We start from the raw sequence: 25,189 nt of genomic DNA, 5'->3' as shown, positions 1-25,189 counted from the left end.
CTTCCTAATTGGAAAAGGGCACAGGATGTTACATAGCAAAAAGGAAACTAGCCATACTGTACATAAGGGATGTGCGAGAACCAGTTACATCCTCGGATTATCATAGTCAAGATCTAAATATCGTCGACTTGCCGGCTTGACTTGGACTCAGGACGTTTCATTTCTATCTTCAGAACATTCTTCTGACTCTTGTAGTTAAGATGCAAGACCACTGGTGCTTATACAATAGATTAGAAAACAAAAAATCCATAATTTTCGTCTCATGATCGGAAGGTTGGGGGTTCGAATCCCACCTCCTGAAAGTGTACACTGTCGTTGTGTCCTTGGGCAAGACACTTCACCCACATTGCCCCCAGTGTCTGTGTACATTGGTGTATGAATGGGTGAGTGGATCCTTGCTGTAAAGCGCTTTGAGTGCCTAATGTAGGTGGAAAAGCGCTATATAAGTTGAGACCATTTACCAATTACATCCTCCAAACTATTTGTGAATAAGAATGTGTAGAAGCATCTTCATATTTCTATGTGTCTTCTCTGTGGATGTATGTGAAGCAGACAAACTGACAAAGTAAACCTCACCTTCCCTTACCAGTGTAAACCTGTTTGACTAATACTACTCACCACCTATAGAGTCATCAAAATGTGAATTTTAAATATCTGTGAATTGTATGCCTTGAGTGTTTTTAACATTGAAATGTTTTTGGTCCCTTTTCAATATTCACTGTATTATTTTTCAACACTCCCAATTCAACAGTCTAAATTCAGCGTGTAAAGATCCATCGATCCTGGATGACTGAGAAGCTGAGGCGCAGGATGTTTCCTATTGGTTCGTGTGTTCTGTGGGCGGGACTTACAGATGAGGAAACAGGAGTCGACAAGACAAATCTAAGAATTTTGATTAGTCACTTGTTTGATGAACCAGAGTCTGGCTCGACTCTGGATCGATTGCTCAGACCTTGGATGTTCTGCGAGAACTTTTCACTGCGAATTTCACTCTCTGAATTTCTACTGTTGAAATCAAGGGCTTGATTTTTTTAAAAATACCAAATATTTTAAGGGAGAATTTTTTCATTTGAGTTTTTTTTTTCTACTACAAATTTTCAGATGACACAAACAGTCTTCCCTTCCGTACACCACTGGAAACATCCCATCATACTGTAATGGGTTCGGTGAGAGAATATGTGTACTGCTTAAGCGTAAACATAAGGTACAAATGACAAATTACCAAAAGAACTGCTAAGACCCACACTTTTACAGTAGCACGCATGTGGTCCTCGAACTCAGTAAACTCTAGTATGAATTTTACATTAGCCTCATAAATATAACAAGGATACGCGCTCTGTATCTACACTACAATGTACTACCTAACGCACAGTATATTCATTGTAACCGCCTGATTTATGCATAGAGATACAACGACGGCGGGAAGTGGTAACAGGTCATCAAATCATTAAATAAACTTAGCCCTTGGACTGGACTGCTGCTCACACATGGCATCTGACCCCCCCCACTGCTATAAATAAGTTAGACTAGCAAGGCTTCATTAATATATGATTTATGCTGGCTGTTAATGGGCTGGCGGTATATCGGTGAGGAGTCCCATGTGCATTCAAATGAACACTGTGGTTTATTAAAATATTTACACGTATTAAAAGCCGCGTCTGTTAAATATTGCATTCACTATAGGGGGATATACGTTGAGGCCCGGGAGGTTACTGACATGAGTTCGCCCATCAGGACAACGTGTATTTAGATCATGCACGGTCTATTATTGATAGGGTCTTCCTTCTCCCTGACTTCAGCCTGCCAAACGGACATGGTTGCATAAAGCTATGGGACACGCAGACCACCGCCAAGGCACTGGCCCAACTTTACCGTTTTTGTCCAATCAGTATTTTTTGTTTGTTTGCTTGCATTTTTTTGTTTCATAGATGCAACTGTCCTCTGCATTGCCGTACCCATTCTACTCTACACTCAAAGAGCCTGATTTACAAAAGCATTTGCACATGTACAAAGTGTATGGCATGAAATGAAGGGTAGAGCTGAGTTTTGCACTACCGGTCCAAAGTTTGGGGTCACTCAGGCCAGTTGTATAGCTTTTCCAATCAGCACAACAGCAGCAGTCCAGCATAAGCTAACACAAGAACAATTAGAACACTGGAGCGATGCGCCTCTGCACACCTATGTAGCTATTCCATTAAAAATCACCTGTTTCCAGCTAGAATAGGCATTCACAACAATAACAATGTATAGACCGTATTTCTGATTATTTAATGATTTCCTCATTGGAATAAAAGCAGTGCTTTTCTTTAAAGGGGGGGTATTATGCAAAATCGACTTTTTCAAGCTTTACATCATGTTATTATGTCATTCCCTCATTAAAAACATGCCTGAAGTGTTGCCTTGGCACATTCACATATTTTTGAGTAATCTGTAAAAACTCTGATGGCAGCCATTTTAGGGATAGGTTTGCCTGAGTCCTCCTAGGAACGCCCCAACCTCCTGGAGACGCCTCCGAGCTTTCGTCACCAGCCCAGTAACCAACCACTGCTCCTCAGCAGAACCCCTTCCCCACTGATGCCACAGACAGCGTGTGGAGGGGGCGTGTCGGAAAGCGTCAGAGGTTCTTAAAGAGACAGAGGCCTATTTCAAGACATTCACTACAACCATTTTGAGAGAGCAATTTCATACAAGGCAGTTATTTTAATTTACTGCATTTACAGATCAACAGAAGGTTTCGTCATCATTGTAGTGTGCTATAAACTGGTGCTATGTGATTAAAAAAGCATAATACCCCCTCTTTAAAAGATAAGGACATTTAAAGTGACCCCAAATCTTTGAGCGGGCATGGACGTAGATCTACACCACTAATGGTGTGCAAGATTTCTAATGATAAATTGGATGTCACACCCTCATGAAATACCACATGCTAATTTTCAGCAATTCTTGCAATTTAGTTTTGCCATTTGGCTTCGTAAATTGGGCCCAAAGTGTGTTCATCATGGTGTCATTGATTTGCTCGCATGCCGATGGCTAAAAGTGAAGGCTCACTGTTTCATCAAGTGACAGTTGGAGCTCCTGGCCCATTCAAAAACCTTTTCATCATGTCTGATGAAGGATTGACACCCAAAACATCACGTCGTGGTGACAATGAATAGCGGTAAGTGCTTTGGAGAACTCACTCGCTGACCAGCCTCTCACTCTTAACTGTCTTTTTCATACATAGACATCATTTCAAATAAAAAAACTTAGAATTTCAGAGGTACTCTAAGGATTGTCTTTAAGCTTCAACTGGAGACAGGATTATTTTGGGATTGAACCAACAAACCAAAATGAAAGTTTCTATAGCCGCAGATATATTATAAATGTCAATGTATGAAAAAAATAATAGATCACAACAAAAAGTGAAAATAGCAACATAAACTTCACTTGACTTTACGTAGCTACACCTGCCGACTGCAGGTTTTCTTTTCAAACTTGTGGCGCTGACATTCTTTTCCACCTTTCCGTTACCCAGGAATCATTAAGAAACACTTATTTGAATAGCTTCATAATGAATCAATCTAAACACCACATATTTTAACAGTAAAAAAATTAACACCAACAGTGTCCATTCAACACTTGTCAAATACAGTATACATTAGCACTAAAAAGCATTATTCTTCTTTCATTTAGCACCAGAAAATAAAAAAAGATAAATCATCATCTACCATCACTATAGTTTCAAAGTGTCTAGACTTTAAACTTAAACGACAGAGAAACCAGCGAATCAATATTTTGGCTGAACTCCCCGCGGACTATTTACCCAGTGGTGCTATTCTTATCCCCTCCGTAACATTATGTCAGCGATTTGAATGGGTACAACCAGGGAACAGCTTGTTTCAAAACATCAGAGGTGGCCTGGGCTGCCCCTCCCTCTTTTCGCGCTAATTAGCCCAGTCCCATCCCAATCAATAACACGGCGGTGATTGTCTGGTTAACATTCTCCTTACAGCCCCTTGGTCACACAGCTGCCTGCCACAACAGTGTCTTTAGCCGCAGCGCACACACACCCGTCCCTCCGGGGGAATACAATCACGACCACTCATCTAATTCCCTCTTGTCCATCTGCACACACATTCAATTTGTCGGACGCTCGCAGGAGTCTCTGGCGAGGTGTTTGTCTGACTCCATCTCTCTGGCAGCGGGCCCATCCCTGTGAGTGTGCGCGTAAATCCAATCGGTGTCAAGATGTGTTTTTCAGCGACTTACTCCACTAAATATCCCTCGCCTTGGTCTGGGCAATGTAACACACACGCTAAACACTTTCATTCTCCTCGTATGGATTGATCTTAATCGGATTTGTCCGCATCGAAACGAGGAGCTTTAACCGGTTCATAAACATAGGTGTCATTTTGAAACAGATTTGACTTCCAGAGCATGTTACCATAGCACCATTTTGTTTCCCCATCAAAAAAACATGCCTGAAATTGTGTTTTGAGCCATTTGCGCATGTTTGAGTCATCTTTGAGTCGTCAATGAGAGCTCGTGCTTCACGGCGAGGCGGTTTTCTGTGTGGGGTTTGCATGTTCTCCCCGTATCGGCGTAGGTTCCCTTTTCCAGTTTCCCCGATCACTAAAAAAAACATGTACAATAGGCCAGACTGAATGAGAAAGTGCGGTGGCGCCTGCTCAAACATTGCTCCTCCAATTCCCCCCCGAGCTCCTTTCTATATGTAACCATGGAAGCACTCTCCTTACCTCCCGCCTGTGACTTTGCAGTCGATTTTATCACATTCTAGAGCAGCAAGAGGCAAAAAATACCACCAAAGCTTTGATTGAACAAAACAACACACTGCAGCCTCCTCTGATACAAGTGCCTGTATGTTTGGTATCGCTGGCTGTTCTCGTCACACAAATCAAAGAAACGTTGTTAGCTTTCTGAGCCTGTTCCTACAAATAAGTACATTTTGTTTGCCAAAGGTTTACCGGAGTTGTTTGAATTGTGTGTTCTATCCCCATACAAATGAATGGAGAAACCAGTCCCTATGTAAAAGTATTGCAAGGTATGATTTGTCCGTTTTATGGCATTTATATATTTTATTTCTTTATCATTAACATATAAGATGATGCTTAGTGGCCATCGGATGTGTGTCTCTTACGCGCTTATTCATTTCTAGCCAGGCCTTGACCTCACCTAAATGTGGTCGATGGGTTGACAACAGCTGAAAACATCTGGATTGTTCATAATTTGCGATGTTTGATGGCTAAATGCTAACGGCTATAGGAAAAACGCACTGAATCAGGCTAACGACCGCTGCTAACGTTTCCTGGACTAGCTTGCTTGCTAACTGTCAAGTAGCAAGTAGGATCGAACTGCGCTTCTCCTTTTTAATTCTGTGGTTCTTGTGACACAGCAACATAGATTGTGATTTGAACCCTTTATAGGGCACTCACTGAAATACTTTGAAAAAAATCATTTTAATTTTAGTTTCAAGTTTATTTCTGTTGCAACATTTTTCATCATCATGCAGAAAATCAATGTGAGCGAAGTTACCATATTTGGTTCCTTGCCCTAAACTGGTTTTACTGAAAAACAAAGTTACCAGATTTTATGTTATTTTACCATACAAGTTCAATGCCCTTTAAGGGGTAAAAAACAAACAAACAAAAAAACAAAGGTTGATATATAAAATATGCTAAAAGTACTTGTAACTTGTGTTTTGTGATATTGATGTTTGAATGGTCCCACCTGTCATGGGCAAGAGCTTTTATAATGTGATTGAGCTTTACCTGCAGTAGGCGGGGTCAGTCACCTCCAACATTGCTTGCCTAAAGATTTTACTAAAAATAAACTTTGGCACATAAAAACAACAAGAAAATACTTTAAGTATGAATAATAAGTGCAACGGGCATAACCAAATATGGACAAAGCTAATTAACTTTAGGTTTAGGGGAACAGGGCCTATGATCAAATATGGTGCCTGCCTTTTTCATGCTGTAATTTCACTTATTTCACTCCGTCCTCCAAAACCAACACATATATCACCACTGAGCACAATTATTCACGAATAAAATGTGTGAGTTTCATCAACTTACCAGGGTTAGTTTTCAAGTTATGTAAAGAAATGTACCATGAAATTAGCCAGACTTGGGTCTTTTTCAGGCTTCAGAGGAAACAGGAAGTCTACAGAGCGACCGGTCTCTGCTGATTGGTCAAATGCCAAAGTCGTGGGATCTGTGATGTAGGGTAATCTCTTCTGATTGGCTGAGTGAGGACTACATGCTGCTTTACCTTACTGATGTGCAGCAGGGAGGCCATATGTAAAGTGTGCGGAAATTACCAAAAAATGGTCACTTGCCCAATAAAGGGTTAACATTATAACCAACCTGCTGTGACGATATTTCGCAGCTAATTCAACATAAAACTCTTAGCTAGCACTTTGCTCCGAGCCCCCTCCACTGCCAAAGATAAACAGGTCTGCCAGTTTACAGCCAACATCAACACTCTCTGGGAGGGACCCTCTCGAGTCTTCCACTCGCTCTGCCCGCTGCAGCCTTTAATAGCAGACACATTAAACTCTTGTCGGTGCGTGCCAGCCGCCGGTCGACCAACAAGGTGACTTCCCCTCCCTCAGAGAACTATATAGGTCAGTGGCTGAGCGCGCTTATGAAAGCCGAGCAGACAGGCCGCTCAGCTCCGCAGTGACTGTGCACCAGCCAGCAAATGCCTAAAATACCAGCAATACTGTACCGGCGTGCACTTCAGAGGAGATCACAGCATGCTGACTGTTAGCTTGAGTTAGTTCGGGAGGAAATATTTGGGAATGGTTAAGCGACGGGACAGTTTTTAAAAAGCATAAATCCAACTTTTTCAGTAGTACATGGTTCTAAAGGTTTTAACACAAAGTACCATCTTCCAAGTACCACCAGGTTTCAACCTATAGAGAGAAAACCAGGTCTTAACTTGGACTAAATTATGACTAGACCGTTTGTAACAAGGAAAAGACTAAACTATAATGCAAAATCTCTCATGAAAATAACACATAATCAGCAAAGGAACACTAGCTCCATCCTTCACCTGAGACAGGGCCATAAATTAGTTGCATTTAAGTAACATTGTAAAGATAAATATTGAAGATATTGTACACCTAAATGCAAACCAATCATTTTTGAAGGTGCATTTTTTTAAACATTTCATGCAAAAAAAAAGCGCATGGCACCTTTGCTTTCCATCAGTGGCCTCTATACCCCAGGGTAATTTTGGTTTTCTAGGGTTTCTGGTAGGTTCTCTGGATAGAATGTACACGTAGCCATGGTGATGGGTCCTTCAGCAGAAAAAAAGTACCATGAACACTGAAAACAGGTGATCCTGGAGCGTCATAGGGGTCACAGTGATGGAAAGCAGAAGTGCCATGCTAACCACCCGCATGCCACTGGGTCTCTGAAAGGTCAAATTCACACTTTTTTCTGCGTAAGGAAGTTACATAATGCACCTTTAACGGAAGACAATGATAGTGACAAGCAGGTAAACGTTGGCAAGTATATTTCAGCTTACACCTTTGGAGCCCATTTTTGCGTTAATAAAGAAAATGGCTAAATGAATGAAAAAAAAGCACAACAGCGACAAATGAACTCGGGTGGCCGTAAGCTACAGATGAGCACACAAAAACAAGTTCGACTGTATGTGAACATGCCATGCCTCATTTGAAAGCTAAGCACCCCCAGAGTCACTGAGTTTTAACTACTGGAGGCAGCACCAATTAGGACTTGATTGTGGACAGACGCAGGGGTTGTGGATGAGTCCCTTTATGTTAATTTCCAAACTGGTTTTTGGATCTGGCAACCCTGAATGTGGGGCTCAGTCTGTTTTCTGATTGGATAATCACCAAAGTGGGTTTCTGATGAATAACTCAATGTAGAACCAGAATTTGACTGATGTTTGCCACACAGAGAGGTCTCGTTCATGAAATATTCCCCAAAACATGTCGAAAACAGTAATATTTTTTCTTTTTATTTGTTTGTTCTTCTGCAATAATATCATTATGTTGAAAAATAAACAACATTGTATGCATTGCTGAGGTACAGGGTGCTTACTGAGACACAAATAATCTCTATCTCTCAAAGATGCTCAGACGTAAAGTAGACAAATGTTTGAGAGGAAGAGAAATCTGCGGAGACTTCAACAATGTATTATGTAATAAAAGCCACATTGCATAATTATTTGGCAAGATATGTTTGTACTTTGTTCAAGAGTAAAACTTGTTTTTGAGTCAGCCAAAAAAGCATGGAAAGAGGGGATTTTTTTTTTAATTACCATTGAGGTGGATACAAATACACATTTTTAAATACAGTTCATTCAAGATTACGTCCACACAATATGAACCAAGGCCAGATTGTAGTGAAGATAGTGAGTCAGTCAGACGGTCATATTGCATACGTTAGTCCAAAAGTCAGGCATGCCAGACTGAGATGTAGAGGAAAACCGAAATGTAGTAGTATGGATATAATGAAATAGGAATTCAAGAGCAGTGTGTGGCTACCTTCACATTTAAAGTGCCTATGACATCAGACGCAATTTTTGCTAAAACAAAGTTAACACAATTATATTTAAGATTTAGCTAAAAAAAAAAATGCTACCCTGCTTTCTTTAGTTTGACCATTTTTGTGATGTTTATAGTTTCACTTCCTTATTGGACGCGGACAGGAAGTGACATAGATAGAGGCAAACAATTATAAAATGTTGCCGTGCCGACCATGTTATGTCAATGGAAAATGAGTGAGTCAAACAGCTGTGTCACTTCCTGTTAGGAGCTTAAAAATTCAAATAAAAATGTATTTTCTGCCCAAAATGTCTTCATTGAAATTGCTGCTTAACTGAAATAAAATGATCATTATTTTTATTATATATGTCGTATTTTCAAAAGCATTAAAACCTGTCATATGCACTTTAACATGATGCTAGGGAAGGAAATCTATTTGCACGCTGCTTTTCATAGACATGGCCACAAATAACTTTTAATGCACTCCATACTAGGTGGTGGCAAGGTACATATTAAGTCACAGCTGCCCTCGGGTGGACTGAGAGAAGCACTATCCGTGTCATCGAACCACCATTCATTCACTTAAACCCCACATTCATACTTATGCGAGGTGGGTGAAGAGTCACTTCTCAAACCACTTCCATACGTGGGCTCTTGACAAAGTTAATAATAATTTGTTATCAGACTTAATTGCGCTGGATTTGGATGTAACATCTTGTTAGTGCGCCGAGTTCGACTTGTTAATTTGAGCGTGCGCAGCCTAGTGTCACACTTCACTTATAATGAAGAGCAGGGAGCAGCGGCCGCACTTTCGCAGACAGTACAGATGTTAATTTAGAGCGCGCCTCTCTGCACTTCCATACCGTACTGTACCCGGGTAACTAGATAATCATTTGAGCAGTGATGGAACTTAAGACTCTTAATAGGAGATGGTTCATTTGGTGATGCACATATATTGTTCCAAAAGAGTTTAGGCCACTTAAAACCATGTGTTTGTTTCAGGATCTTCTTAAGGTACACTTTAGATCAGCTCCATTGAGTGAAAATATCAGCATTTACAAAGACAAAGCTGATTTCTCTGTAAAAATCTAAAGCACCATGGACTTTTTGAAATGTACAGTACAGCACTGCACGGGAGAATAACCACTGACACCACCAACAGATAAGCCATGTGCATTATTTGTAAAGGGCTTCTGAGACCAAAGTTTTATTAGTCTACATAAAAACTTTGCGCCACTATAATGATAAAGGACAGAAATGGAAACAAAAGACACTGCTGCACCATTTTTGTTCTGTTCCCCTCCTCGAACCTGCCATCTTAACGTGGTGGAGGAGTTTGAGCACCCGAATGATCCTGGGAGCTGTATGTTGGTGACTTTGTGCCCCTTGTCGGGTCTCTCATGGAAAACAGCTCCTAGTTGACGGGTCGGACAAAGAGAGGTTCATAGGCCCCACCACCTACAGGAGGAGCCATTGGGCGCTGGTGCAATGTGAATTGCGCAGTTCCAACGGCTGCCCCCACGACCCAGCAACGGACAAGTGGACGAAAATGGACGGGTGGATGGATGGGTGGATGGATGGATAGATGGATGGATGGACGGACGGACGGACGGACGGACGGATGTTGGATGGATGGATGGATGGATGGATGGATGGATGGATGGATGGATGGATGGATGGATGGATGGATGGATGGTTGGATGGATGGATGGATGGATGGATGGATGGATGGATGGATGGATGGATGGATGGATGGATGGATGGATGGATGGATGGATGGATGGATGGATGGTTGGATGGATGGATGGATGTTGGATGGATGAATGGATGGATGGATGGATGGATGTTGGATGGATGGATGGATGGATGGATGGATGTTGGATGGATGAATGGATGGATGGATGGATGTTGGATGGATGGATGGATGGATGTTGGATGGATGGATGGATGGATGGATGGATGGATGGATGGATGGATGTTGGATGGATGGATGGATGGATGGATGGATGTTGGATGGATGGATGGATGGATGGATGGATGGATGTTGGATGGATGGATGTTGGAAGTTTGGATGGTTGTATGGATGGAGGGATGGATGGCCGATGGTTCGCAGCTTGTTTTGTTTCGTTACATTTTTAGGAAATTAAACAGTAAGGAAAAGGACCCCAGCAGATGCACTAAAACTGTTCACTTTAAAGGCTGCATAAAAGATGAGATTTGGTCTTGACCGCCACATCACTAAAGCTCAGCGCAGTGAAACTTTACACTGTGTAGAAATTGGTATAAAATTTACATAATTGATTTCTGCATGAGCATAGTTAGCATGGTCGGAGGATTATAGGCATTTCCAAAGTCCAAAACGTCACAGCCCCCTTATAAATTTAGTACCAAAAGGCAGTGACTCACCAATGCAAAATCTGTCTTCATAGAGCCAATTGTGTCACACATTTGCATGTGAACATAGTTTTAACAATAGACTGAACACACAGGGAACGTTTGAACTGGCCACCTTCCAGTCCGTGTCTGTAGCTTTTTCCTAACCGTTGACACTCTCTGGCAGTCTTTTTTTCCCCCGGAATGTTAGCATTTGTGTCTTTTGAGTAAAAAGAAATCACTTTACTCAAAGCCAAACCTACAAGTGCTTGATTAGCTTCAGTTGTTTTCACATTTTTGGAGCGCACTCACACAAGCCCCGATTGATCAGCTTTTATCGAACTCTGTGTCCTCAGTCTGTCTGGTTTGGAGGTGTTAATGCGCAATGTGCATCAGAAAGAGACTCATTTCCAAGCGAACCCGGGTGTGATTTGGCAAGGAAAGCAAAACCACAGTGCGTATTATGTGATAGATTTCAAATATCTTCTCCTCGATGTGCGTGCGGTTTTGGTGAAGCTGTGACCTTTTTGGAGTGTGGCAGCACTTTGCCAATGTGAAAATTACACTGATGTGGTAAAGCTATAATATTTACTCAAGAAAGAGTAACAGTGCTTTTTGAATTGATTTAATCAAGTACAAGTTAAAAGGGGTTATCCAAATAATTACTAGAGTAGAATAGTGTTTAGGGAAATTACAATTTAGGGAGAAACTTGGCATAAAAGTCTTCTTTGAAAAATGTAGATCTACAGTACTTAAAGGCACACTATGTAACATTTTGGACTATACTGTTGCCATCAGTACAAAACATGTTCCCAATGATCAGCTCAACGCAGAAAATGCTATTTTTCGTGTCAACTATGTTACAGATACAGATGGCATCTTTGGGAACAATGGTGTTCAAGGGGGGAAAAAAACAACTTTTTCTCCACCACAACTTTCACAAATGCTCAGTTATGGATGTATTTTCTACACAATAATGACATGGAGAGAAAAAAAAGTGCTAATGGCTAACTTCAAGTGCCGTTTTTTCACTTCTAGCCTACAATTTACTTATTTCTCTAATGCAAGTATCAGACAAAAAACTCCTTAGGACCGGATTTTGACTGTACTTTATTTATAACTATGCCGCCAGAACATTGCAATTCTCAGAACAAGCTTGCTTTACCCCTCCACTCGGCCAAGCCCCTTAGTATAACGCATGAATGGTGTATGACCAGTGAAGAATTAGCGAGTCAGAATATGTACTTTCAGTTTGCTGAAACTTGAGTGAAAAGCAGTGAGGATACGACCACGCTGCAGCCTTACTAAATGAATTAGTAAACATGAGAAAACGCAACCTCGGAAATTGTAAGAAAAGTGTCTTTCCTTGACCCACCTCTGGTCCACGTCAGCTCTGTGGGCCTGACTGTGCGCTTCAAAGCTCCACTCTACTCCAGTGGCTGCCTTCCTCTTCCTTCACAAACCCAACGCTGCATTGTTTTCGCGCCGCTTTCATGTTTAAAGATAACGCCCAAAACTAACAACTGATTTAGCCGCTGTCGGTTTCCTGACAGCACAGACGAGCGCTACTGCACAACAAATCGTTTTTACCATCAGGCAGGTGGAAGATACTTTGTTGCATTGGGGCTATAATGTGTAAATGAAGCAAAATACATTTCAGGTACACAAAAAGCCTACTCTATAATAATACTATAGGTTGTAATATGAGCGGGTAGAAGTAATAGTAGAGAAGTGGAAATGTCAATCCAATGTCAGGAGAAGCCCATTGTACCCACTAAAACAGGTCCGGGCCAAACCACAGGACAGATGTTTGGGCTCAAATCGGCCACTTAGTAATTCCCGTGTCGCGCTGGGAGCATTCTCCAAATGGTTCAAATATCTCCACCCGCTCCCAGCTACAGAAGGAATGCTAGATCAGCGAGAGCTAAGCCCAGAAAGGAGGGTTATTTAAGCCAAAGATTTATCACGATCCGGAAACATTGCACTTGATAATCGCCGCGCTCATCCGTCTCGGGCTATTCTTATTTTCCTGAACTTTTGTGAAGCTACAGCGGCAGCATGGAGTCTGGCTGTGTTTACTGTAAACAGGTCAATACGGGTCAGGCACATGTCAAAAGTCAGGCTGCGAGAGATAGACTACATAAACTTGGGGTTAGAGGAACACAGTGAAAGTGTCAAGAAAGTTTTTTGAATAAAATACATTTCGGGCATCTTATACTGACATGGAAATGTAAAAGTGTGGAAAGTGTTGGGCAAAATGACATGAAAGTGTAAAGTTTACATTTGCGCTGTCCCATAACAAATAAGCCCAGAGCAAATCAATTATTAAAGGGGGGGTATTATGGAAAATCAACTTTTTCAAGCTTTACGTCATGTTATTATGTCATTCCCTCATTAAAAACATGCCTGAAGTGTTGCCTTGGCACATTCACGTATTGTTGAGTAATCTGTAAAAACTCTGATGGCGGCCATTTTAGGGATAGGTTTGCCTGAGTCCTCCTAGGAACGCCCCCACCTCCTGGAGACGCCTCCGAGCTTTCGTCACCAGCCGAGTAACCAACCACTGCTCCTCAGCAGAACCCCCTCCCCACTGATGCCACAGACAGTGTGTGGAGGGGGCGTGTCTGAAAGGGTCAGAGGTTCTTAAAGAGACAGAGGCCTATTTCAAGACATTCGCTACAGCCATTTTGAGAGAGCAGTTTTATACAAGGCAGTTATTCTAATTTACTGCAGTTACAGACCAACAGAAGGTTTCGTCATCATTGTAGTGTGCTATAGACTGGTGCTATGTGATTGAAAAAGCATAATACCCCCTCTTTAAAATAAAACTACACTAACACAAACTACTACTATTACAAATTTACTATTAACTATGCTATTATTCTACTCAAGAGTAAGAGTTTGCCTCATAGTTTACAGTACTACAGCCAGAGAATACCGTGTGAATGCCAACTTAGATTTTGAAATCACTTGAGCTTATGACGCAATTGCAATCATTTTCATGCATTTCCTGGGTCATTTTTTTTTGCCAGCGATCAAATTTAAACTGCAACATTTTTTGTGTGTGGCTATGACGAGACATTTCCAAGTTTGTCTCTTTCCACTTATTGATGCTAGATGTTGCGGCCTCTGAAGCCCAATCCCATAAACTACGGCCTTAGGGGAACTGAACAGTGGCCAGCTTAGTCATAGACGCACACACACACACACACACACACACACACACACACGCACACGCACACGCACTCACACTCACACAAACACAAACACACGCACACAAACAGGGAACCATTCACATTAGACACATAAATGTCTTTGAACCATCTTCCTCAGGGGAAAGGCATGCAGACTCCATTCACAGAAGAAGAAGAAAAAAACACACAAACGTCGCACTGGTTGAAATGCATGAATTCCGTGCAAGGAGTAAAAGCACTAATTAGTCAGTTTCTTACATTCGGAAAGTACAGCATTTCAGACGTGTAAATAAGCGTATGCTGGCTTTTCAACATTTTCTCTTCGAATCCAACATGGAACAGCTGGGACTGCTAAACCCAGATCTGTAAACACCTGCGGTAATCAGGCATTGTCTTTGTTAAGCTGTGATAATGTGACAGTTTCAACTAATAACAGCAAAAATATGATGCAATGTTGAGCAAGAGTTTGTAAGTTCTTTAAAAAACAAAAAAATAAAATCAAGGTCACAGATGGAAGATGTAAACATTTTCTCCAATTTGGCTTTACCCAAATATAAAAGCTTCTTGAATGAAGTGTCAAGGAAAGCGCAACAAAAACACACAGAAAAGGGCGACAAAACCCTACCACCTTTGCTCTGCCTGATCCTGGCAGACCTTGGAAGCTAAGCAGGGAAGGACCTGTTCGGTGCTTGGATGGGAGACCGTTTGGTGACACTAGAAAGCCTGGCGAATGTAGCGTGTGAGTGAGTGGTTGGTGGTGGTCGGAGGGGCCGATGGCGCAGACTGGTTGCATCGCATCCGTCAGTCTACCCCAGGGCAGTTGTGGCTACAATAGTAGCTAACCACCACCAAGTATGGAGTGAATGAATAATGCAATGTAAAGCGTCTTTGAGTGTCCAGAAAAGCGCTAAATAAAACAGATGCATTATTATAATTATTATTTAAAAAGTTACTAAAACACAACACAAATGCAACAAAAAAATGACAAAAAGCAGCAAAAAAAAGACAAAAAAGCAACAGAAACGCAACAAAAAAGTTACAAAAAGTGACGACAAAAAAATCTTAAGAAACTCAATCAGGGTAAATCTGGAGAAAATGTGTTTGGTTAAGGTGGGGGTTAGGCGCAACAATTTTGTTAACTGAAAGGGTTATGGGTGTATGATTTTTTTTCTTTTTTATCATACAGATAAGTCAAACAGGGGAGAATGAATTTCCGTACACTATTTGTACGTTTCTCATCATACTTCTGTGTTCATGTTCAGCTACTGCGCGTCCACAAAGACACCATCGCAAATGAATGTGTTCAAACCAAAACTCTAAGTAGTTTTACTTACAGTACATGGCTGTCTAGTTCTTTCCACCACTGATAGGTTTGAATGTACTGTTCATAATGGCCATAAAGCTCATAAAGTGCTTCCTTATGTCAAGACAATCTTCACTAATCAATACTGCAAACTTTTCCTCTGTTTTTTCCGTGGCCTGTTATTAACCTTAAAACTATTACCAAATACACAATCTATACTTCATCATCGTTTAGCTAACAAATAACCTCCTAAGTGCAAGCATTGCATGTGGAAACCCGTACAAATAAAGTCATTTTCAAATCATGTTTTCATGATCCACACACTCCTCAAGTTCCTTATACGAAACGTATGCAAAGCCCACATCTGTCCGCGCCGTCTTCCTGTAAATAGGTCAGCACGGGGTCGGCAGAAAACAGGGTCAGGAGTCAGCCGAGCGCGCTCTCACCGCCACAATTAGTCGCCATGGCAACGTTTTCTTTTCTTTTTTTTTGAGAAGCAAATTAGCGAGACAACAAAGAGCGATCGGAGGCTTCTGCTGCTTCTTCTTTTTCTGAGGTCCCGCTTATAGCATCATTACGGGCGTTCACTACAGTAGGCTCTGTGACAGCTCCGCGCAGCCGCCGGGGCCCACACGTGGTCTCGCGGCTGAACTCGCTGACCTTGCCCGGGCGCATTAGCATGACCGTAAACAAGCAGCGCACACAGAGAGGGCTCGTTGTGCGGGCCGAACAATGTCTTAATCATGCGTGTGTGTAGTGTAGCTACATGTGTGTGTGTGTGTGTGTGTGTGTGTGTGTGTGTGTGTGTGTGTAGCCTGGTGTTTACACTGCCCCCTGTGCCAGTCGCCCACTATTCGCCGCTCGTCTTGTTGTTTTCTTTTTTTTTTTTCTTTTTTTTCTTTTTCGTGCGTGCGAGCGGCAGACACAGGCCTCCTTCATTCCTGGAGAGGCTCTTATCGCGGTTCAGACGAGTACCGTAGCCTTTCTCAACCTGCCCTTTGTGAAGAGAGAAGCATCCTTGACTGCAGAAGAGAGAGAGAGAGAGAAGAAGGAGGAGGGGTGGTGGTGGTGGTGGTGGCAACATGGTACAGCAGATCTCAAAAAAAAAAAAAAAGTCTGCCCCGGCGATATTTATGTAATACACACCTTGGCATTTTAAGGTGAGGTTGGACCAGTTCAAAGATTGTTTACGTAACGCGCAGCTTGGCACGGTGGAAAGGAGGGAGAAAGCGGGAGATGAAGGAGCGCAGAATGGGTTATGTAAGCGCAAGCAGACAGTGTAAATATTTGTCGGACACCCACATTTACTGTAAAGGCCCGGGCCACGAGGTATTTCTCCTGCTTCGGGTATTTTGTGAGGTTGTGCACAGCGGATCTTTAGATGTATTTTGGAAATCGGAGAAACCACACACAGCATCCTCCACTTCTCCAACGCGCACAAAGACAGTCGGTTTCCCGCACGCAAACGCCGATGATCATGACGCCATCGATTGGTGTATTTTTGAGGAATCAACTGCGGCTTAAGACGGACGATTCCCTCAGCGATTCAAGTCCTTGGTAATAAAGTTTACGTCCATAATGTAAAATGTCAATGCGAAGATGCCCAGAAGCAAGTTTATATGCCACAATTATGCATGGTATGTCCACTTTAGATTTAAAAAGAACACATCAAATAGATCAGAAGTAAAGTATAGACTTGAGGTAAGACTTAAAACATGTACAATAGACCAGGATTAATAAGAATATATGATTGTGCATGGCTACAGTCTGCCATGCCAGATTGTAGTTTATAGATATGTTGGGCAAAGAAACAAAAAAGTATGAGATCATTTTGTACAACCGTGTCCCGGCACCTGTTACACTATACACCTGCACTGGAGAAATGTGCGGCTTTATGCAAACGTAAGAGCAGTCTCGAGCCTGATGTGTGTGAAAGACAGAGAGGCATCATTAATCTGAAACAGACAGTAACCTCAAACAGCCTCTATTGATGTGGTGGAGCAGCGGCTCTACTCCAAGCTGCCACTGAGTGTTATCTCCTCATCGTTGCTCTGAGAGAGCATTCATCCACCCTGCAGCCTTTTGTAGCAAAGATCTTGTCCCATCATTGCCTAAAATACACTGTTAGGTTGTACAAGCTTGTATAATCCTGGGTATGATGCTTCTTAACTGTAAAATGTGTCAGTGTTGAACTGTGACTGCAGGGGATGCTTTGTTAGAGGCAGGTGGCCGATTTATTCTGGAACTTCATGTTTAGTGAACAAAGAATAAAATTGAAATACAGGGCAGGCATTCATCTTATGAACTCAAATAAATAGGTTTACCTCATAAAAGTACAAAGAAACATGTGCCTTTACTGTGAGCGGCTCTCCTCTCCTAAGACCTGACTGTAACTTCACCGGGAGTGGGTGCGTCTCCAGCTCGTCTCCATGGAGATGTGACTAAAGGCAGCAGAAATTGAGATTTAAATAAGTTAGGTTCTCATCCGAATCCATTCTTTGATTAGCTGCTCATTGGGAGCATGTTTTGTATTGGTGGCAAGAGTATAGTCCAAAATGTTATGAAGTGTGCCTTTAAATAACAACACTTATTCTTTTCAAATTAGTTATTTCAAAAGCTGCACTGGTAAAGCTTTTGTAAACCTTCAACGTTGGAATGTATATTTAGTATCTATAATAGAAAACGCAATTTCAATGGCCGCCGCCAGGGCGCCGCCATGTTTATTTCCCATACCGACTTTGAAGCTAAGCAGGGACGGGCCTGGTTAGGACTGGGATGGGAGACCGTTCCTGCTCAAACACGAGCCTCTAATCAAACGCGCTGCTCCGAGTGATTTATCCTCCGTGTAAGTAAAAGCTAAAATGAAACTACCACTTAACGAGCGCATGGCCTGCACTGCGTAGTTTTTTTCTTTTTTTTTTACTTTGCTGCTGTACCATTTGTTTTCTATTTTGCTTTCACGTATTGTGAGCCCAGAGGTACATTTTATTCTAAAGCAGCTTTGAAAGCATTGCCAATTTTATTGTAAGGTTATGAATACTGTCTAACAACGATCATTAGGCTATTTCATTTCAAAACCTACTTCTTATTTTTTTGATTGTAAACTACCGTGATGCACCAAACCACGGGTCCTGCACCGTGAACCAAACCGTTAGAGCTGAACCCCTAATATTTATCCATAATTATTCCACTGTCTCTTGAATTCTATTCCCCGAGTTTAGCGAACATATTGTCGTTGTAGATTATAAGAAAGGAGTGCGGGTGCATCAAACACTACAATTGCTGTTTGTTTGAAATTATTTATAGCATTCATTATTTTACACATTTGTATTGGCCATAGTTTTTGGAATGGGTTGGGAACCACTGGTCTACAGCTGAACTGTGTGACGGGTTGGACATTTCTTTGTAATCACTCATAATCTCAGAATATCAAATGTGGAGACTAGCGACGCCCGGCCGAAGGCCGGGTCTCAGCTAGTAAATACTATAATTGGAAATGAATGCTCAGATTTGTGTCGAGTTAAATGTTGCCCTTTTGTGGAACACATGCTTTATGCTAACAGTAATAATAATGTTAGCGCTGATGCTACATCAGGAAAGAGAAATTTAAACCTACACCTAAAACTACCTAAAACATTGTCCTAACTAATATTTTGGCCAATTCCCGAGTAAAATAACCCATTTTTTACCTCTATAGCACTCGTACAGCGAGGCAAGTCTATTAAAGTAATTCAAAGTATTTTTCAGAACAGGAATGTGTTGAAAGTGGGCAACATAAAGTAAAACTTAGCAGGCAAATAAAATCCTTAAAAACATAGTTCTATCATTATATAATTTAATGAAAAGTGACAAGTGCCTCAAAGACCGTGATCTTTTGCTAAGTTTCAGTGCAGAAAATACTTCTAAAATGTGTTGGATTCCTACTTGTGTAGACCTTGAGCTTAGTTTGCTGATTCATAAAAAAAAAGAAAAGAATTGAAAGCATGAACTTGCATATTCTACTGTACGGTTAAACCAATAAAAAAAAAATCCCAAAAATGTGTCACTGTAAATCCTAATACCAACCCCACTTAAGTAAATTGATAATACCTGACTTAAATTTTCCCAAAGTGTTCTGTTTACCTACTCACAGTAAGTAACCTCATGTCAACAACAGAGTTTTACAAGATATGGTAAATATCACTTGAATAAGTTCAAGTGTCATGCGCAGTTCAGTTTTACACCACATGGCAATTCAAATCACTTCCTGTCTTGGCGGCCATTAGTGATGCGCGGGTTGCGGGTTCCACCGCGGGCCCCGCGGTCTGCCCGCGGTTCGGGTCGGGTCGGGTCGTGAAATTCTCCTTCGATCGCGGGGCGGGTTGGGGCGGGTCAAAAAATGCCGGTCGCGGGCACTCTATGCCTCCGTCCGCGCATTCATTGAATTCATTCACAACTTATTCCGTCGTCTTTACAGCAGGTTTTTAGCGTAAATATACGTCGGATTTTCATAAAACAAGCAGCGTTTTGCAGCTTGTGATCCAGAGAACGCTTTTGTGGAGCTCATGTTTCCTATTTTCCACCGTATGTGCGACTGTGTGTGACTTCGCGTTAGGCCGACCTCTGCTCTCTCTCTCTCTCCCTCTTGCCCAGCGCTCTTCGGAGGGAGAGAGAGAGAGAGCGCGCGCGCGAGGGGCTGACACGCCGGTGCTGTTCATACGGATCATAGTTGTAACGCGTAATTTTTAATGGTTGCGGGTGCGGGGGCGGGGCGGGGCGGGGCGGGCTGTAAAAATAGAACAACGTTGCGGGGCGGGCCGGGTCGGGTTAGAACCTGCTCCAAATGCGGGACCCGCGGGTTGAAAAAAACCCTGACCCGCGCATCACTAGCGGCCATGTTGTCCACGGATTGAGGACTTGAATGTGAGCATTGCTGTCTACTTGGTACAGTAAGTAAATATTTTCAAAAACTATCGCTCTTTAGATGATTTTCACATGTAGAACTACCTACTGTCAGATGTAACATGTATTTAGTGTCTATCAGCAGTTATGTAAGCCTGAAGTGTTTCCACAAAGGGAAACAGCTTGCACGGCGCAAAATACTGCGGTTAGCAAGAGCATGCTAAAGCTAGCGGGAGCATGCTAATGCTAACTAATCAAGGCTGGGACAGAAACAATGATAGAACCTAAAGTAGTATAATAAAATAAACTTTGGTCACTGCTGGAGATGCCAGGTGACAGGATGTTTTGTTTTTCTCTATTTTTTCCCCAAAGATTTGATGAAGTGATTGGCCTGCTGTTTTAGAATAAAAATTAGGAAATGTTATTTTTTTCTTTCTGCATTTCAGTGGAGAAGCGGCTCAGAAGAGCCTACCTATTGTGACAGTCATGTCAAAAGATCACGTCACTATTTCTATATTATTGTAGTAGAAGTGAAAAAAGTGAGAAAAAAAAAATGGAAAAAAAAAAAAGATATATAAAAACAAAAATTTCCAACCAGGCATCAAACCAATGTAGGGTATACTGCCAAGGCTCCTGGTGTAATTATTAAGAAAATATGAGTTAGATTTTGGATACTTGATTTATCTTTGCTCAGTTAGCCAACTAATCAAATGTTTTATACAATTTGTGGTAGCACACCTGGCACATGTCTTTGAGCAGAACGTACAGTGACACTGAAGTCCTGAAGCTGAAGGAGAAGTTTGGCCATACAAAGCGGTCTAAGGTGCCAACTCCTCCACAAAGTTATCCCACAAGGTGTCAAGTCAACATGTAAGTGCATTTCCATGTATTATTTTTTTTACATAATGACTTTTGTAAAAAATAACTGACATTTTAAAAGTTTACAATTCAAATGCGATACAATCTTTACCGAGCAAAACAACCATGTACTCCTGATCCTCAAATAGTTGAGCCATTTTTAGATAAACAACTGGAGGAATTCAGAAAAAATCTGTTCTGAAATGCAGAGAGACAAACCTTTTACATTTGTCTGTTCAATAGAATACTGATATTCCTTTGTGTTTTGTTCATTTAAAAAAATAAATGCTGTTTTGTTCTAACCAACCAACGTGTTTTATTACAAAACCAGAAATGATGGGTATTAATGTTTTACAATACATTGTACAATACTAAGGTTATTACAAGTTTCAGTAATCAGGCGGTAATAGATAAGGATTCATTGATTATTTAGAGTAAATCTTAATTTGTAAAAAGTAAGGTTTCATTAATGATTTGGAGTAAACTATATTTCATAAAGAGTAAGATTTCCTTGATCATTTAGAGTATAGTCTGTATTTGGTGTGGTATGTATCATATAGAGCACACTTTAATTGTTTTGATAATGGTAACTGTTACTCAATTAAACTGTGGCAATTTGTGTCTGCAATTTTTTTGAGTAAGGTTTACTAATCACAATTTACAGTGTATAACAAAGCCGAGGCACATGCAGAGAGAGGACAAAATGGCTTACATAACGGTGCGCAGACAGTATAAACATTAGGCGGACTCCCACTCACCGCCTCGCGCTCACTGAGGTCTTCTGGGCAGAGTTAAACAGTTACCACCGAGCTATTTTTCCAGCAGAAGGTGACCCTGGCATGGGGCAGACTATACCTGAGCATGGAGAAATGTGAGATTTCCTCTTTTGGCCTGGCTTGTGTTTCACTCCCGTTAAGGTTACAGCAAGATCTACTCACATCGTGGCCTGTTTGGATGAAACACACGCACAAGATATGTTTAAATTGTTTTTCTCCGTCATAAGCCGATAAACCTTGGGACTCAAACTGGCTTGAACCCATCTCGATAATTAAAATGGTGCGTTTAAGCGACATGTAAACTGGATTTTGTCAATGAAAACTTCAGCTTTTTAAACAATCAGCGAAGGAAAGTACACCAGTGTGAAGTCTCCGCAGCCCCTTGCACCTTGTTCACTTTCCGAATGCAACTCCTGCGCTACACACAACGACAAACATTTCTGCTAAAATACTTTGTGAACTCCCAAAACTCTATCCGCATTAGCATAATTTAGAACAAAAACTCACCATACACTTAGGTCAATACACCCACTCTGCGATAATGGCCATATGCAGAACACAATGTATTTGCACAAAAACGTTCCAGGCCAAAGACCTCAGTGGAGATGCGTATTAGCATGGATTTTACGTACAAGTGGCAAAATAATTTCAGGCAAGTTCTACTGTAATCTACATATTCCATACAGTGTTCGCTATTTCTTTCCATTTCTTCACAGGGATGAGTTTATAAGCCCGTTTTCACACCTTTCAGAGAGCGGAGCGGCACAGTATAGCATTTACAACTGTGCTAATTATTTTCAGCCTCGGTGCAAACGTCCGGGCTATTGGTGGATCATGATATGCTTCATATGCCTCTGTTTGTCTGTGATGGGCAATATCAGGTCCTTTGAAAAAAAAAAGCTTAATTTTGTTGCTCCAGTTTTGAACATTGATGTGAATTTACATGGAAATCCGACAAAACAGTGAACTGCGTAGTAATGACAGTGAGGCTGTAGGACAAAGGTACAGGCGGCATGTTTTAATCGCCCATATGGTCATATTGGAAGCAGTCACGGGGGAAAACAAAGAAGAGAAAAAAAATGAACTTTCTTCCATTTCTCCACCATTACTTTATTGCTGAATTATTCATATATTTTTCTACTAAACAAAAAGACGGAAACATGGAGAAGAGCAAAGCGGTTCAATAGGACATGGCCATACGTTGGAACAAATGGCACTTCTGGCGGCCATCTTGTGACCGGCCCTTTTAGCCCAATGCAATGTAATCAAAGTATTTCCTTGATACTGGTTTGATCTATTTTTAGTTATTTCATGACTCTTCGATCATTGTGACTGACCTTATGTTACATCTGGCAAGACAAAAATGTTTTTTGCAGGTTTTTAAATATGATTTAGGAGGCATAGACTTGAGCTACATTTGTACCATGGCATACCTCTGTCAACACTTCAGTTCAATTTATATGAAATATAACATTTGTTTCTTACTTTTAAACAGTATTTCTATACTTTTTACCTTTACATGACCAATATTGACTGAACAGGGGACAGTGATACAATGTATGCTAATGCTGTTTGATTTGGTTGCTATAGGTGTTAGCCTCGCCGGCCAGTCACAAGATGGCCGCCATGTTTGCCACGTCAATGAGCCTAATGTCCTATCTAGAGTTTTATTAAAAAGCTTTGGGTTCAATAGCCCATAAATACTTAAAAAACGGACAATGCCCACCAGGAAGGTGACAAAACCTTCATGCTACGTGAACTAACAAGTGCTGTTTTTCGCTTCTACTGAAATATTATCTGAGAAAAACCATCAATATGGACCCGATTTTGGCTTGACTTTATTGGTGTGTGATAAATATGTTCATAGTCTGACAGAAAACGACAAAAAATAATGAAAAATGGTGACTCTCATGAGAGGTTTCTACAACCTCGGCTTGGCCACGCCCCCTTGTATGACATATTTCCATCTGTATAGTGTATAGCAGCCATTCTCACAGTCCAGGACATCGTGGCCCCCTTATCGATCCGAAATTCTCTCGGGCCCCCCCAAATCATAATAATTCATTCAAACATTAAATAAAAAACCTAGCAATGACTGTAGGCTAAATTCTGGTTTAAACTGGTGGATGTATGTAATGTAATAGATGTGCTCTTCCTTTCAAAAGGTTTTTTTCCCCGAATGTACTTGTTTTGTACATACAGAGCCAATACCTTTCCATAATATGATCATAGGACAAAAAGGTTTGCACAATAAAGTTATTCATTTTGCTCTAAAGGTTGCAACAAAATGTGAAAATGCTTTAGTCTAATAATAGACCATGAAAATGAACAACAAGGGTCTTAATAGGCTACCCGCTTATCTGGGAAGCATCAGCTGACCAACCACTTCCCATTTCTTTATTTGTCTCCTCAAACACAATCGAGCCATTTATTTTGCCACAGTTTTAGAGATTTTCTACCAAGATCTTCCTCTTCATCACCCACGGCAACCTCAACAACCTTTGTAACTGAGTATAATGCCAGTGATTCTTCTTCTCCTATACCGAAAACATATTGTAGGCTATAAGTGATGACAGTGAACACCCTCTACAGACAGCAGTGGGGATGACACGTTATGAAACCAAATGAAAACAAGCTTTCAGCAAATGGCCTGCGAGCAAATCAATGGCACCGTGATGAACACACATTGAGTGCAGAACGGGTCCGTTAATGGATTACAGGCTTTAAAATTTGGAAATACAGACTGGCCAAAGTGGACAAGATAACTCAAAATAACTCAAGCAAAACATGTTTTTGGCAGAACAACAGCTCTAAACATCATGGCTGTTTATCATCTGACCCATTGGAAAGATACTGTACGGGGCATCAAGTTTAATTTTCAATAATGGGAAAATATAATGGGAAAATGAAAGTGAAATTCCAGACTGATGATTCCAGCGTTTTTTGTTCAAGCAGAGCTAACATGCTAACCGCAAAAATAAGCCTAGCGTTTAGGCTAAATCTAAGTAAATACAGCAGAAGCAGGTTGTTTTCGGCACTTTTATGAAAGGGGGTTTACAGCGAGCGCTAATCTACCACACTGCCACGAATGTAAACACAGTTGGATCCCCTCGAAAGCTGCTAAAAGTGGTTTGGTGAGGATCCAGGGTAAGTTTGCTTGCTCTCTCTCTGCCTTCATGCTCTCTGCCAGTGACTACTCAAAATACCGGGTTGCTTTGAGGGAGATCTACAAAGGCCGGTGCATGCTGGCTTGGCAGATAGTGACCCTGGTGTTGACAAAAGAGGG

The 25,189-nt window shown here is 41.3% G+C and overlaps 2 protein-coding genes across 3 annotated transcripts in view; both read right to left on the bottom strand.

Annotated features, from left to right (window-relative positions):
* Window positions 1–25,189, bottom strand: part of lrba (LPS-responsive vesicle trafficking, beach and anchor containing) — a 462,623-nt gene that overhangs the window by 27,150 nt on the left and 410,284 nt on the right. The window lies entirely within an intron of this gene.
* The window catches only part of nr3c2 (nuclear receptor subfamily 3, group C, member 2), a 142,459-nt gene that overhangs the window by 64,568 nt on the left and 52,702 nt on the right, over window positions 1–25,189 (bottom strand). The gene's annotated exons all lie outside the window — the stretch shown is intronic.

This window comes from Gobius niger (assembly GCF_951799975.1).
Source record: "Gobius niger genome assembly, chromosome: 3".
Taxonomy (NCBI): domain Eukaryota; kingdom Metazoa; phylum Chordata; class Actinopteri; order Gobiiformes; family Gobiidae; genus Gobius; species Gobius niger.
The sequence above is the reverse complement of the archived record's forward strand: the minus strand, read 5'-3'. Positions and strand labels throughout refer to the sequence as shown.